The sequence below is a fragment of the Saccopteryx leptura genome, chromosome 4 (genome assembly GCF_036850995.1).
Source record: "Saccopteryx leptura isolate mSacLep1 chromosome 4, mSacLep1_pri_phased_curated, whole genome shotgun sequence".
Lineage (NCBI taxonomy): Eukaryota > Metazoa > Chordata > Mammalia > Chiroptera > Emballonuridae > Saccopteryx > Saccopteryx leptura.
The window spans coordinates 99808251-99823779 of record NC_089506.1 but is presented as its reverse complement, the minus strand read 5'-3'; the positions used below and the strand labels follow the sequence as shown (position 1 = coordinate 99823779).

At 43.7% G+C, this 15529-nt stretch overlaps 1 protein-coding gene across 5 annotated transcripts in view; it reads right to left on the bottom strand.

The window, feature by feature from the left end:
• The window catches only part of AKAP11 (A-kinase anchoring protein 11), a 62866-nt gene extending 49860 nt beyond the window's left edge, over nucleotides 1-13006 (bottom strand). For 2 of the 5 annotated variants that reach the window (XM_066380839.1, XM_066380843.1), the window contains exon 1: nucleotides 10262-10371. The gene's annotated coding sequence lies outside the window, so the exon portion shown is untranslated. Of the gene's footprint in view, nucleotides 1-10261; nucleotides 10372-10697; nucleotides 10791-10841 lie in introns of those variants that run through there. The other 3 variants (XM_066380842.1, XM_066380840.1, XM_066380841.1) reach the window with 3 other exon arrangements.
• Between the last annotated feature and the right edge of the window lie 2523 nt (nucleotides 13007-15529).

The window sequence follows — 15529 nt, the reverse complement described above, 5'->3', positions numbered from 1 at the left end:
GGGTTTCGAACCGGCGACCTCAGCATTTCCAGGTTGACGCTTTATCCACTGCGCCACCACAGGTCAGGCTAAAAATGTTTTTTAATGTCAGAATAAATTTAATTTTATTGTATTTATTTCATTTAATTACCATAAAAGCATGCTTGGACTTTATATTTTTTTCTTTAATATTTGACTGAATTGTTATAACATATTTCAGAAATTTGTATATAGTGCGCCTACAATTATTTGTAGGATTTTAAATGTGTCCCGACTTCAAAAAGTTTGAGAACCACTGCGACAGAGTAATGAGAAGAGAAAAAAAAATGTCAACCTGATAAAAATACCCATACCCAATGAAAATATCTTTCAAAATTAAGGCAAAACAAATATATTCAAACTAAAAAATGCTGTGAGAACTAATCATCAGAACCATCACTACAATACATAAATTTGGGACTAAATGAAGAAATACAGTGCTTAAAAAAGTAAATATGAAGGTAATATAAAAAATATTTTCTCTTTTTAAAATCAATTTTTAAAGTAACTATTTAAACTAAAATTAACAACAATGTATTATGGGGTTTACAACATACATAAAAGCAAAATGTATGACAAAATAACACAAAGGATATGGTAGGTAGCAGATGAAAAAATACCACTGTGAGATTCCTACAGTGTAAGAGAAGTGATATTCGTAAGTTAACATTATTTTGTAGACCCCAGAGCAGCCACTAAAAACATAAAACAAAATACCTAATAAGCAAACAATGGCGTAAAAGTGACATCCTCTTTTTGCAAGCTGTAAGAATGCAGTGAAATAATACAGTATGTGAAAGCAGTACCTAATACAACAGAAACTCAAATGCTAGCTCCATTCTTAGGTACGGATCTGTGGTTCGACTTACGAAATCTAAAAATATCACAGCTGCCTGACCAGGCGGTGGCGCAGTGGATAGAGCATCTGACTGGGATGCGGAGGACCCAGGTTCGAGACCCCAAGGTCGCCAGCTTGAGCGCGGGCTCATCTGGTTTGATAAAAAGCTCACCAGCTTGGACCCAAGGTCCCTGGCTAGAGCAAGGGGTTACTCGGTCTGCTGAAGGCCCATGGTCAAGGCACATATGAGAAAGCAATCAATGAACAGCTAAGGTGTAGCAATGAAAAACTAATGATTGATGCTTCTCATCTCTCTGCTCCTGTCTGTCCCCATCTATCCCTCTCTCTGACTCTCTCTGTCTCTGTAAAAAAAAAAAAAAAAAAAAACATACAAAAAATATCACAGCTATTGGTTACTTTTTAATTCTGAAATCCATGGCATTCCTGCATTCACAGTATACATTTTGTCTATACCTCTCCAGGGTTTCTCAATCTCAATACTATTAACTTTTTGGATCATTTTTTTTGTTGTGGGGACTGTCCTGTGCATTGTTGGACATTTAATAGCAGCCTACCCACTGGACGCCAGCAGCACTAAAAATGTCTCCAAACATTGCCAAATAGAGTATCTGAGAGGGTGAGGGGAACAAATTGCCAGTGCTCTATTTTAACACTTGAGACTACAGTGCCTAAGTAACAGTAAATTTATACAATTTGATGTCATGTGTTGGACTAATAACATTCTACTTGAATACTCACCAAATGTCTAACTAAGTAACAGTGATTGAGATACAACAGTGAAAAATCTCTGTTTCTGTGGAGCTTACATTCTAGGGCTATGTCTTACTCATCTCTACATTTTTTCTTCTTTTTTTAATCATCTCTGCATTTTCCAAAGGCCTTATCTGTAACACATAATTGCATACTTGCTGAATTGAACAAGTTGTAAGGTAAAGGAAAGCTTCATCGAGGAGATGAATCTCAGAGTATTTGGTGGGTATCTTTAAATAGAAAATAGTTGGGGCCTCCTACCTAATGACTTGCTGAATTGATTCAGAATATTTGTTCTGCCACCTGTTTTTTCAAGCATTCAATGGAGAAAAGTTACTGACCTCTGTATAGCATTCCAGATTTGAATCTACTTCTAAAGTATATTTGAACTTTTCTAGTAACTGATATTTAAAATACAGTGGTACCTTGAGATACGAGCAGACCAACATACTTTTTTAAATACGAGCTGCAACTCTGTCCATACTTTTGAGATCCGAGCGAAATTCTGAGATATGAGTCGTGATTCGGAAAGCTGCCACTAGTTGGCGCATTGTTACACGGGTCCAGTTTCGGCAGCACAACACCAGCATCTCGTTCTTTCTCACGTTACCCACAGAATCAAGTCGAATCTCATGCATTGTACTCATTCTTGCATCATTTTTGCATTTTTTACTAACTTTTTTTGTGTGCTATAATGGGGCCGAAGAAAGTGAGTGTTAAGGACAGTGGTAAGGAGAAGAAGAGAATGATGTCGATAGAAGTAAAGCAAGAAATAATAGGAAAACATGAGTGTGGTGTACAAGTGATTGAACTGGCAAGGCTGTACGACCGCAATACAGCTACAATTTGTACCATCCTAAAACAAAAGGATGCCATCAAAAGCGCAAATCCAGTGAAAGGAACTATAATTCTGTCCCAATTAAGGACAAATATCCATGAAGAAATGGAGAAGCTTCTGCTGGTGTGGGTGAAAGAGAAAGAGCTGGCAGAAGATACAGTGACCGAGATTGTAATACGCAAAAAGGCACGTATTATTTACGGTGACTTGAAGAAGACAGAACCATCAACCTCAAAAGAGGCAGCAGAGGCCCTGGCCGGTTGGCTCAGCAGTGGAGTGTCGGCCTGGCGTGCAGGAGTCCCGGGTTCAATTCCCGGCCAGGGCATACAGGAGAAGCGCCCATCTGCTTCTCCACCCCTCTCCCTCTCCTTCCTGTCTCTCTCTTCCCCTCACGCAGCCGTGGCTCCACTGGAGCAAAGATGGCCCGGGCGCTGAGGATGGCTCTGTGGCCTCTGCCTCGGGTGCTAGAATGGCTCTGGATGCAACAGAGCGACACCCCAGAGGGGCAGAGCATCGCCCCCTGGTGGGCATGCCGGGTGGATCCCGGTCGGGCGCATGCAGGAGTCTGTCTGATTGCCTCCCCGTTTCCAGCTTCGGAAAAATAAAAAAATAAAAAAGAAGCAGCAGAAGATACATTTAAAGCAAGTCACAGCTGGTTTCAAAATTTCAAGAAGAGATCTGGCATCCGCTCGGTGGTGAGGTATGGTGAAGCTGTGAGTGCTGACGTTAAGGCAGCTGAGGAGTACATCGCACATTTTGCTGTGCTTATCACAATGGAAGGCTACATCCCCCAACAATTGTTCAACTGTGCCGAAAACAGGATTGTTTTGGAAAAAAATGCCCCAGAGTACTTTCATCACCACAGAGGAGAAGAAGCTGCCAGGCCATAAACTCATGAAGGCCCTTGCATTGTGTGCAAATGCTAGCGGTGACTGTAAAATAAAGCCACTGCTAGTGTATCATTCCAAAAATCCTCAGCCTTTAAGACTCACAAGATTCTTAAAGAAAAACTGCAGGTTATACGATGCGTCAATGCTAGGGCATGGGTTACGCGGCAGGTTTTTATTGAATGGGTAAATCTCGTCTTTGGTCCTGCAGTGAAGAAATATTTTCAAGAAAGTAAACTCCCTCTGAAAGCATTACTAATCCTTGATAATGCTCCAGCCCACTCACCTAGTCTTGAAGATGACATTCTCGAGTTGAAATTTGTGAAAGTCCTCTACCTCTCACCCAACACGACTTCAATCTTACAACCTATGGATCAGCAGGTCATTTTCAACTTTAAAAAGCTTTACACAAAGCACTTGTTCCACCACTGCCTTGAGGTGACTGAGAATACAATTCTAACCCTTCGAGAATTTTGGAAAGATCACTATACCATCATGATATGTTTACGCATTATTGACTTGGCATGGCAAAAAGTTACAAGAACAACCTTGAACTGGCATGGAAAATGTTATGGCCTGATGTTGTTGCAGACAGGGACTTTGAAGGATTCGAACCAAAGACCAAGACTGAGGTAGAAGCTTTGGAGGAGATTGTGTCCCTCGGAAAGTCGATGGGTCTGGAGGTAGATGAGGGTGACGTAAACGAGCTCATCGAGGAACATGAGGAGGAACTCTCAACTGAGGAGTTGAAGGAGCTACAGATGATGCAACATAGGGAATGTCTGAAAGAGATTAGGAGTGAGGAGGAGGTAGAGTCCAGGAAGTGATTTCTACAAGTGAAATTAAAGACATGATGGCAATGTAGGAGAAGCTTTCAAGTTTCATTGAAAAGAAACATCCAGAAAAAGTTTCAACTGGTTGTGCTTCAGTACTTTTTTATGACACTTGTTTGTCACATTTCCGTAACATTTTAAAAGGTAGGCAAAAGCAAACCTCTTTGGATAGATTTTTATTCAAAAGTCCTGCAAGTGAAAGTGCAGCCAAAACAGCAAAAACAGGTGATGATTAAATGAAAAATACATAATGTTAAGCTTAGGTTAAGTTTAAAGTTAAGAAAGCGCATTTTTTTTACAATTAAGTTTTTGTGGTTTCATTTTAAGTAAAAAAAAGTGCAATTTTAGTTTTGTTTAAAGTAAAGAAAATGCAGTTTTAGTTTACATTTGGTGTTAGGAAAATGCAGTTTTAGTTTACGTGTCTACAGTGCCTGTATCCCTTCCTCCCTCCCTCCTCCTCCTCCATTCACCTCCGTTAGCTGCACTCATCTCAAGGTAAGAATACAGTACTAAATAACACTTTTTTCTTTTATTTCATATATTTTGTTATGCATTGGTAAAGTATACATGTGCGTTTCTTAATTTAAAACATGTCTTTTTTCATAATTTAGTATGGTTTGGGGATGTTTCCACAGGGCTGGAACGGATTAAATCTATTTCAGTTATTTTAAGTGGGAGAAATTTGATATACGAGTTGACTGACTACAGAATGAATTAAACTCGCATCTCAAGGTACCACTGTAATAACATGGGCCTGACAAAGGAGAAAGTGTGAACTGCTAAGACTCCAAAACTCCCTGTACTCCAACAATAAATACAACTTAAAAAAAAAAACAAAAAAAAACAGACCCTGGCAGGTTGGCTCAGCGGTAGAGCGTCAGCCCAGAGTGTGGAAGTCTCAGATGCAAATGGGCACACAAGAGAAGTGCCCATTTGCATCTCCACCCTTCCCCCTCTCCTTTCTCTTTGTCTTTCTATTCTGCTCCCACAGCCAAGTCTCCACTGGAGCAAAGTTGGCCTGGGCGCTGAGGATGGCTCCATGGCCTCGGCCTCAGCCTCAGGCACTAGAATGGCTCCGGTTGCAGCAGAGCAACACCTCAGATGGGCCAAGCATCGCCCCCTGATGGGCATGCCAGGTGGATCCCGGTCGGGTGCACATGGGAGTCTGTCTGCCTCCCACTTCTCACTTCGAAAAAATAGAAAACAAACAAACAAACAAACTTAAATCTTGAGGCTGTGTTTTCAATGTAAATATGCTGCCTAGAAGTTGAAATCACATTCTTAATCTTATACAAAGCCCCCATATACAATCTACAAGTTTATTTTTAACCAAAAAATATGTTCAGAGCTTTAACTGAAGAACTGATAAAGAGAACTTGATCAGTGACAACTGTGACTCTATGGTTTAAAGAACATATTGCTAGGCCCTGGCTGGTTTGCTCAGTGGACAGAGCATCAGCCCAGCATATGGACATCCTGGGTTCAATTGCTGGTCAGGGCACACAGAAGTGACCATCTACTTCTCTTTCCCTCCCTCTCCCCCTCCTCCTCCCGCAGCCAATGGCTTGGTTGGTCTGAGCACTGGCCTCAGCCGCTGAGGATAGCTCAGTTAATTTGAGCACCAGCCGTGGACGGGAATTGCCAAGTGGATCCCAATTGGGGCACCTGTTGGTGTCTGTCTCACTATCTTCCCTTCTCTCACTTTAAAAAAAAAAAAAAGTATATTGCTGAAAAGGCATTTAAGCAGTTCTTGCAAATACCCTAAGCTGCCAAAAGCAAGAACGAATGCACAGATCAGTTTTGCTGATGGCCCAGTGCTTGGTACATTAGAAGCATTCTATAAGCCCATGCAGAGCGTATTAACTGGCAAGATAGAAAAGGCATAAAATAGGTGAAAGATAATTTTAAGGCTTCAAGCTTGGGGAGCTAGAAAAAAAGTGGAACCTTTGCCAATTACAGGACAACTGATAGTGCTTAATGTCAATATAATACCCAAAGGCACCTAAAGAAGACACATTTTGTTGGAATGGTCAGAGTTAATAGATGTTACTGTGGAAATCAACCTGCATAGAGAGCTTGAAAGCTGATCTTACAGACTGGGAAAGAACAGAGGATCAAGAGAGAATCTAGGAGACAACCATAATAAAGGGTGCCTGGGCAGGCAAACAAAGAACCACAAATAAGTAGCAGTCTGAAAAGTAGGCGAGGTAGATTTGAAGATGTTAGTGTCGTTCAAGTCAAGAAATAGTTTTAGCCTGACCTGTGGTGGCGCAGTGGATAAAGTGTTGACCTGGAACGCTGAGGTCACTGGTTCAAAACCCTGGGCTTGCCTGGTCAAGGCACATATAGGAGTTGATGCTTCCTGCTCCTTCCCCCTTCTCTCTCTCCTCTCTCTCTAAAAATGAATAAATTTAAAAAAAATTAAAAAAAAAAAAAAAAGAAATAGTTTTAAGTATGGAGCAGTCATCACTAGACTCCTAAAGTCCTTAGGGTGGAAATGATATTCTTTCATCTCTGAATGCCAAACAAGCACACATCACAGTCCCGCCAGAGTGTGCACTCAGTAATACTATATACAGCCTTACACTGTATTAGCCAGTGTAACTGTTTGAATGGTGTTAACCAGAATTTGTATTACTCACAACAGAAGTTGCTGTTATCATGCCTATTTTACACATAAGGAAAATGAGACACCAAACAGTTACATAATTTGCTCTCACTCACACACCTAGGAGAATCTGTCCTGACAGAGAACATTACTGAGAGCAAGTTCAACGTGGACTATGGGTAAAACTCAGAACTGCAGGATGTTAAATATACCAGATGTACCTTCATTTCCTCCCTGCCCACACCTTTCTTAGAAAACTTTCTGGACCCATTCTAAAGAAGTGCAAACTGTGAGCCACAGCTAAGTCTCCTTTCCATCCATTTTCCCATGCCCATCTTCTTCCAGCCTCGGCCCCATTGGACTAGAAATGGGTATTAACCAATCGGATTCTCTCTTCAGAAATTCAGAATTAAGATATAGAGTATTTGTTGTAAACCATACTGCAATATCAAAGTGAGTCTGGTGTTCACACTACGACAAATCAAAGTTTCATGCAAACCGAAGTTATGGGGAAGCAGAAACCAAAAGCTTTAAAGAGAGGGGCAGTCTAAAAAAAAAACTGGGACAGGACATAGAGTATAGAGCAGCAGAGAACAGAGACCATGTGTTTGCAGAGAAAAACCGTAAGACTAACCCCCCAAAGATGTTCTGGTTCCCAGAACACTGAACTGGAGTGGACTTCATGCAATGGACTTCAGAGGCAGTCCTTCCAAAACTACCTGACAAACACCTTTAAGTAAGTTAATTCAAATGGGCTTTTGTTCCTCGCAGCCAAATAATCCTCAAGCCATTAAAAGAGGTCAAAGGAAAAACACTCAGTAAGCAGCTACTATGTGCTCCACAATAACTTTTTGAGGTACATTAACTCTCTTTTCGGGATGAGGAAAATAGCCTTAGCAATATTAACACATCTGCCAGACTCCAAAACCCAAACTCTTTACAATATACCTCATTTTACTCAAGTAAACACCCTCTGCTTCAGGCCACTACATCATTTCTTATTTCTTCCCATGAAACATCCTCAGATTAATCCAAAAATGCTAACTTTTCTCCTTTTAGCCTGCCAAGTTTTTAATCTATATAAAGGGTGGGGCAAAAGTAGATTTACAGTTGCGAGTACTATATGCCAAAGTTTATTCTTGTATTATTTATTATTATATCATTTCCATGCAAACTTTGACATATAAAGATGGCAGGATGAGCACATATGTATCTGTTTAGTCTGTCTTTAAACTGATAAAGTGTTTTTCTTTCCTTTCCCTACTTCCCCAGTTTATACAGCATTCACTCAAGCCCAGACTAAGCTGGGATCTTTTCCTGACCTGCCCTCGCCCCTTGTTCTCTCCAAGTGGTTGATATTACTAAAAGATAGGTGACCTGACAGAAAAAGAAAGTCAGCTTACTTAAATAATTATCCTATTCAAAGTTATTTCAATTACTTTTCCAAGGGAAGATAAAACAAATAATACATCCTAAAAGCTTGAAATCCTTGCCAAAAAGTTATAAAGACCAGCAAACACAAATATCTACTTTTCTATCCCTGAAAATCAGTTTGCCAATAAGGAATGCAAGTGTTTTCTAATACATATGGGTCTCTTTTTCTCATTCTCAAAAAGACATTCCCTAAGTTTTTCACATTTTCTCCAAGTACAGACAGAACTCCACTGACTGTAAGGGAAAATTTCCCCTAAAATGAGCAATAATGTAGCCTAACCAGTGGTGGCACAGTTGACAGAGTGTAGACCTGGGAAGCTAAGGTCCCCAGTTCAAAATCCTGAGGTTGCTGGCTTGAGCGTGGGCTCATCTGAGTTGAGTGCAGGTCCAACAGCATGAGCACAGGGTTGCCAGCTTGCATACAGGATCACAGACAGGATCCCATGGTTGCTGGCTTGAGCCCAAATGTCATTGGCTTGAAGCCCAAGGTCGGGGGCTTGAAGCCCAAGGTTGCTGGCTTGATGCTCAACCTCACTGGTTTGAGCAAGAGGTCACTGGTTCAGCTGGAGGCCCCTGGTCTATACATCTATGAGAAGCAATCTATGAACAACTAAAGAGACTCAACTACAAGTTGATCTCTCATCTGTCCTCCCTCTCTAGCCTAAAAAAAAAAAAAAGAGCAATAATGTATCTTCTGATTGGGTTTGATTTCCTTTTCCATACTTAACTTCCTAGAATTAAAAAATACATATATGTGTGTGTGAGTGTGTGTGTGTATGTATTAAATGTACTATCCTTCTTCCAGTCTCTAAAGTTAAAGGACTTCTTCAGCTTATAGCTTCTAGACGTACTTCAGGAAGGAGGTCAGAAGCTAGAGAATTTCTTATTGTGGTTCAGGGTTTCTGGCCAGTCCCATAGCCTCAACAACTAGGACATATCACTAACCCTTATCAATAATGCACTTATGTGGGTCCATACATTAATCACTAGTTACTAATTCAGCTTGGGATCCCATGTTCTGACTGCACTACATTCTTTAATCTCACAAACTGCTGTTACAGCTACAACAGTGAAATTAATTGTCAACCCTTGCATCAGTGCTGGAAGGAACATAAAAAGCGTTAAAACCAGGTTACAACGAGGAAAAAAGGGACTGTGTGTTTATAAAGACTCATTAAACTGCACTAATCATGCTGGGAACTGTGCTTCCATTTACTCTAAAATGGCAAACAAGACATTAAAAACTATCTTCGCATTATCGAGTATCCTTTATTTTCTGAGTATTTCTTCACATATGAAAATCTGTATCAATCCCTAATAGGGTGTCAAGAAGCTAAGGATAGTTTGCACGTTCTGCAAGGGACTGAATAATCACAAAGCTGAGAACATCGGAATTTTTAACTCGCATTTGCACTAGGGTCATTACATGTCTCAGCAGTATTTCTAATCCTGAAATTTTTTTAACATCCTGAGCTAAATCGCCTTCAGTTTAATAAGGCTTTACAGGAAATTGCCAGAATATATAAATTTCAACACTCTGAGGAGCTGTTTGACGCCTTCGTTTCTGTCACAGACGGGTTGCGTGCGCCTTGTTCCCGGGCTCGAGGGTTCTGACAGTGAAGGATGCTGTTCGGCGACAAAATGCAATGTCCTCTCCCCTTCTGCACACTCTCCAGTGTGCGCACCACGAGCACAAACTAAGCACACGCCCCTGCACGCACCGAGAAAACACGGCTCTGAAGCCCACCCTGGGGATGGAAACTGAACTTGTCATTCAAAGGGACTGCAGCTCCGCCCACACTCCGGACCCCGGCAAGACTCGTCTCGAGCCCCTCGGCCCAGTGCCGTAGGCTTTCTCCCTCCGCCCCGCTCCTCCCGCCCTGCACCCACCGCCAAGCGGAGGCACAGCTCTGGGCAGCCCCAAAGTCTGAGCAAGGGCTGCCGGCACCGGAACTGGGCCGCTCCATCCATAGCGGCCCGGCACCCCGCCGCCACCGGCAGCTTACGCCGCAGACGGGTCCGCACTCGGCTCACCTGGGGACCGCAGCTCCGCAACTCACAGGCATATCACCAGCCGGCAACGACAAGTCGCGCGAGCCGCAGAGTAGGCGGGCACCCTCCCGCACTGGACCCCACCACTCCCCCCATCCCCGCCCCGCGGCCCACCCCCTCCCTGCCCACCCAGGCTTCCGCCGCCTCGGCTACAGTCCGCACCACCACCTAGTCCCCACACCTCCCACTCACTCTCGCGAGAGAGTGCACGCCTCTCGCGAGATGAACCCTGTGAACATGCCCGCGCAAATGTGGGTGGGCTTTTAAAATAAGCAAAGAAAGAAGAGGAAAACCCTTCCCACGTGCTCTACGGCAGCCTGCGGTGCAGCCCTCGCATCATGTGACGTACATGCGGCCTTCCGATTGGCCAGAACCCACACAGCCGTGGGAGCTTTAAATTCGAGGCTGACCTACGAACCTGCCGTGAACGTCTTGCGCGCTTCCTGGTCCGTTTCCTTGGAAACCGGTTAACCCTTTTCTCCTGCCAAATACGCAAGACTTGGCTTGCTCAGCAGGTTTGTCTTCAGGCCCTGGTTCCCCTCCTTCGACCCCTTAGCCTTACCGCCTGGGGTCAGCTGGACTTCTTCGCCATAATCTAGCTTTGCTTTCTTCTGATTGCCAGGTCCTTACCAGTGCGCAGCGCCTTCACGTCAGGCTGCTCTAGCGAGGCTCATCCTTTTCGGGCTGGCTCCGCCCCTTCTCAGCATCTCTGGGGAGGACCACTCACAGCGCACCAAGCCGGCAGCCCGGCGAACCTTGACGAGTAGTATCAGGGAAGTCTCCGGGCCCTAGTGCTCATCCGGACGTCTTCCCGCGGTATCGGAATCGGGAAATGAGAAAGCATTGGTCACGGAGGAAGCAAGCCCTCGAGGAAAAGCTAGTGCGTTATTTCCACTTCTATCAAAAGGGCTAGTCCAGGCAAGCTGTAGTCTCCTCAAGGGCATCTATTCCTCAAAGGTGGAAATACCTGATAAAACGAGAAAAAAATTTTACGAGTATTCTCCGTATGAGTTTTGCCCTGTTTGGGAGACAGAGGCAGGGAAGAAAGGGTGCATTCGTGCGTTCATTTCTTCAATAAATGTTTGTTGCGCTCCTACATGTAGTATGTTAGGCATCACTGCAGGTTGTCGACTGAGTGTCATGAAGACAAACTAAGTTTAGGGTCCAGGGAGCTTATGGAGTAGAAGCTCTACCTTCAACAGTAAGGGAAGCTGGAAAGGAAAATAAATTAATTTTTATAAAAACCGAACAGAGTCAACAGCACAAATCAAATGAAATTGGACGTACACCACACACACACACACAGACCAAGAATGCTTCCCTAAGGATCCTTGGCCTTCTCAAAACATGTAAGTGGAAGCATTGCCACCTGCTCAGCCTCTACTCCCTTTCTCCATTGCTATTTTGGAGGGAGGGAAGGAGGGAGGGAGAAGAAAGATAAAATATCTGTTGGCAGTTAACCTCTATGCAAAGAAAATACCATAAATGATGTGATAGTGACTATGATTGGGTAGCTACTTGAGGGGTGGCCCTTTTAAGGAGGAGACACTTAGTTATTTACCTAACAAATATCAGGAAAGAGCAAAGTAAACCACTAGTTCAAAGGCCCTAAATTGGATTTGAGGAGAAAAATATGAGAAAGGAAAAAAATCAGCTTGGAGAACTAAACATGGGCCAGATCCTGTAGGCTCTGTAAACCAAGAAAGGAATGGGGAGTATATCTAAGTGCAGTGGAAAGCACTGAAAAGTTTTAAATAGGGGAGAGACATCTGGTTTACTTGAAGAAAAAAAAAAAGATTCCCTGCTGGAAGTGGATCTTAAAGGAGGCCACAGAGGAAGCAAGGAGATTAAGAGATGTAATCCATGTGAGAGACCCTCCTGATAGACTTAATTTCACCTTGACATTCCTCTTCTAAAACTCATTAGGTCAGAGCCTTAGAGCTCTTTGCTTCCTTTTGTTAAAAACATCTGGGCACATTTTCACTTCCTGTTACTTAATGACAATAGGAGAAATAAATGGTATTTGTTGTTGTTCTTATTTGGGAAAACAAATGCCCCAAAAGAAAGATCACATTCGAATTTTCCTCTCCATTTATAACACACAGATAACCACCTCTTGTATTCTTGAAATCATTTCTAAGAAAAAGTAACGTAAAGTGATGTTCAGTGAATATATTTATTCTTAAGTATATTGAAAAGATAGAAGTTGAAGGCTGATAAATGAAGACGTTTAAAACAGAAATTAGGAGAGTTGAGTTTTAACTGGAAAAGTCAGTAACTAGTGAAGCAACCAAGTCAAGGTACTTTATCTTACCATCCTTGAGTCTCACCTTCCTCTTATATAAAACAAGGCCCAATTTAACCAGCCTACACCCAAGCGGTTAAGCCTGAATTGCACTTCGGCAAACACATAACAGTAAGATGAAAGCTGAAAGCAGAAATGAATTTTTATAAAAACCTAACAGTGTCAACAGCACAGGTCAAATGAAATTGGACACAGACAGACACAGACCAGCTGAGGAACTATGAAACTGATTAATACAGATACCAAGAATGCTTCCCTAAAATACCTCGGCCTTCTCAGAATGTGACCGGGAAGGATTGCCACCTGCTCAACCTCATCTTCTCTTTCTCTATAGCTGTTTTGAACCTATGATTTATTTAATAAATAATGATTCAGATGTTCCTAATCAAGATTTTAAAAGTTGAAAATAAGTTTTTAAAAGGCAAGATTTTAATATTAGGCTAACAATTTTAATGAAAAGATTTGAAGAAGCCTTATAGAGTTAATTTTTAAAAGGAAAGTGCCCAAAAGACAAAAAGTATTATTTTAACAAATTAAGACCATTTTTTTTAAAATACTGAAAGAATTGAGCATTTAAAAAAAAAATTTGTGTGTATGCCTTTTGCAGTCCTCGTAGTGATTAACTGCGTGGTACTGCTAATTTAGATGAACAATGGGCTCAACTCTACCATTCTAACATATGTCAATAGAGTCATAAATCCTCCCAACTTACCCTAACAAGACAGTCAATGTGGTCAATTATTTGTTGTACAACAAATAAAAAGTGAAAAGAAATTTAGGATTAAGATTCATTTCTAGGGCCCTGGCCGGTTGGCTCAGCGGTAGAGCGTCGGCCTAGCGTGCGGAGGACCCGGGTTCGATTCCCGGCCAGGGCACACAGGAGAAGCGCCCATTTGCTTCTCCACCCCTCCGCTGCGCTTTCCTCTCTGTCTTTCTCTTCCCCTCCCGCAGCCAAGGTTCCATTGGAGCAAAGATGGCCCGGGCGCTGGGGATGGCTCCTTGGCCTCTGCCTCAGGCACTAGAGTGGCTCTGGTCGCAATATGGCGATGCCCAGGATGGGCAGAGCATCGCCCACTGGTGGGCAGAGCATCGCCCCTGGTGGGCGTGCCGGGTGGATCCCGGTCGGGCGCATGCGGGAGTCTGTCTGACTGTCTCTCCCCGTTTCCAGCTTCAGAAATGAAAAAAAAAAACAAAAAACAAACAAAAAAAAAAGATTCATTTCTAGGCCCTGGCCGGTTGGCTCAGAGGTAGAGCGTCGGCCTGGCGTGCGGGGGACCAGGGTTCGATTCCCGGCCAGGGCACATAGGAGAAGTGCCCATTTGCTTCTCCACCCCCCCTTCCTCTCTGTCTCTCTCCCCCCCCCCCCCACAGCCAAGGCTCCATTGGAGCAAAGATGGCCCAGGCGCTGGGGATGGCTCCTTGGCCTCTGCCCCAGGGGCTAGAGTGGCTCTGGTCACGGCAGAGCGACGCCCTGGAGGGGCAGAGCATCGCCCTCTGGTGGGCAGAGTGTCGTCCCTGGTGGGCGTACCGGGTGGATCCCAGTCGGGCGCATGCGGGAGTCTGTCTGACTGTCTCTCCCCGTTTCCAGCTTCAGAAAAATACAAAAAAAAAAAAAAAAAAAAGATTTATTTCTACAGATATCCCTAGTTCCTTATTTCTTAAAAATTATTTTTTTTAAAGATTTTATTTGTTCATTATAGAGGGGGGGGGAGAGAGAGAGAGAGAGAGAAGGGGGGAGGAGCAGGAAGCATCAACTCCCATATGTGCCTTGACCAGGTGTTGGGCAGATAAAATGTATTATGCTCACTTTGTTAAAGAGGCCGTTGCCCAGGTGATATTAATGTGTGTTGAGAATCCTTGTAGCCTGGGGCTTGGCTTTGGGATTAAGCCTTTCCCACCCTTTTTGATGTGGGGTGGTACAATCCAATCATGCCTCAGAGAAGTGACTTTGTATTAGAGACTTCCCTATTTTGTATATTGGATTAAGGGTTTGGATTTCTACACTATAAAATGGGGGCGGAATAGGGGCTTGCTCTTGGTTCCTGAGGTTAGCATGAGAGAGCGGAGAGAGTAGAGCCAGCAGCGGAAGGAGGCCACGTGGAGGAGGCCAGGAGAAGCAGCCAAGATGGCGGAGTGCTGAGTGAGATGCCAGTTTGTGCAGTTTGTATCTGGGATAAGGAAGGAGATGGGGAACTGAGGAGAATAAGTCTGGTGAGCTAGAAACCTTTGATTCTAGGAAACTCGGATAAATCAGTAGCTTTGTGAGCACTGAATGTGAGTGGCTTTTGGAGCCCAGTGTGTATTTTTACTTGCCCGCCGGGTGCAAGCTAGGATTAAAGATGATGGCCCATCAGTTTGTGGCTCCATTGTTTCCTTACCGACTGTCCGAATCCAATGCGAACCTGCATGGGCCAGGAGGCTGCTGTGATAGTGGCCCTGGCCTTGAATACTGGCTTTACACCAGGCAAGCCCAGGGTTTTGAACCGGCAACCTCAGCGTTTCCAGGTTGACGCTTTATCCACTGCACCACCACAGGTCAGACCAAAAATTATTTTCTTTTTCAGCCCTGGCCAGTTGGCTCAGTGGTAGAGCGTCGGCCTGGCATGCAGGAGTCCCGGGTTTGATTCCCGGCCAGGGCACACAGGAGAAGCACCCATCTGCTTCTCCACCCCTCCCCCTCTCCTTCCTCTCTGTCTCTCTCTTCCCCTCCTGCAGCCAAGGCTCCACTGGAGCAAAGTTTGCCCTGTGCTGAGGATGGCTCTGTGGCCTCTGCCTCAGGCGCTGGAATGGCTCTGATTGTGGCAGAGCGAAGCCCCCTGGTGGGTGTGCCAGGTGGATCCCGGTTGGGCGCATGCGGGAGTCTGTCTGACTGCCTCCCTGTTTCCAACTTCAGAAAAATACAAAAAAAAAAAAAAAAAATATTTTCTTTTTCAGCAGCTTAATTG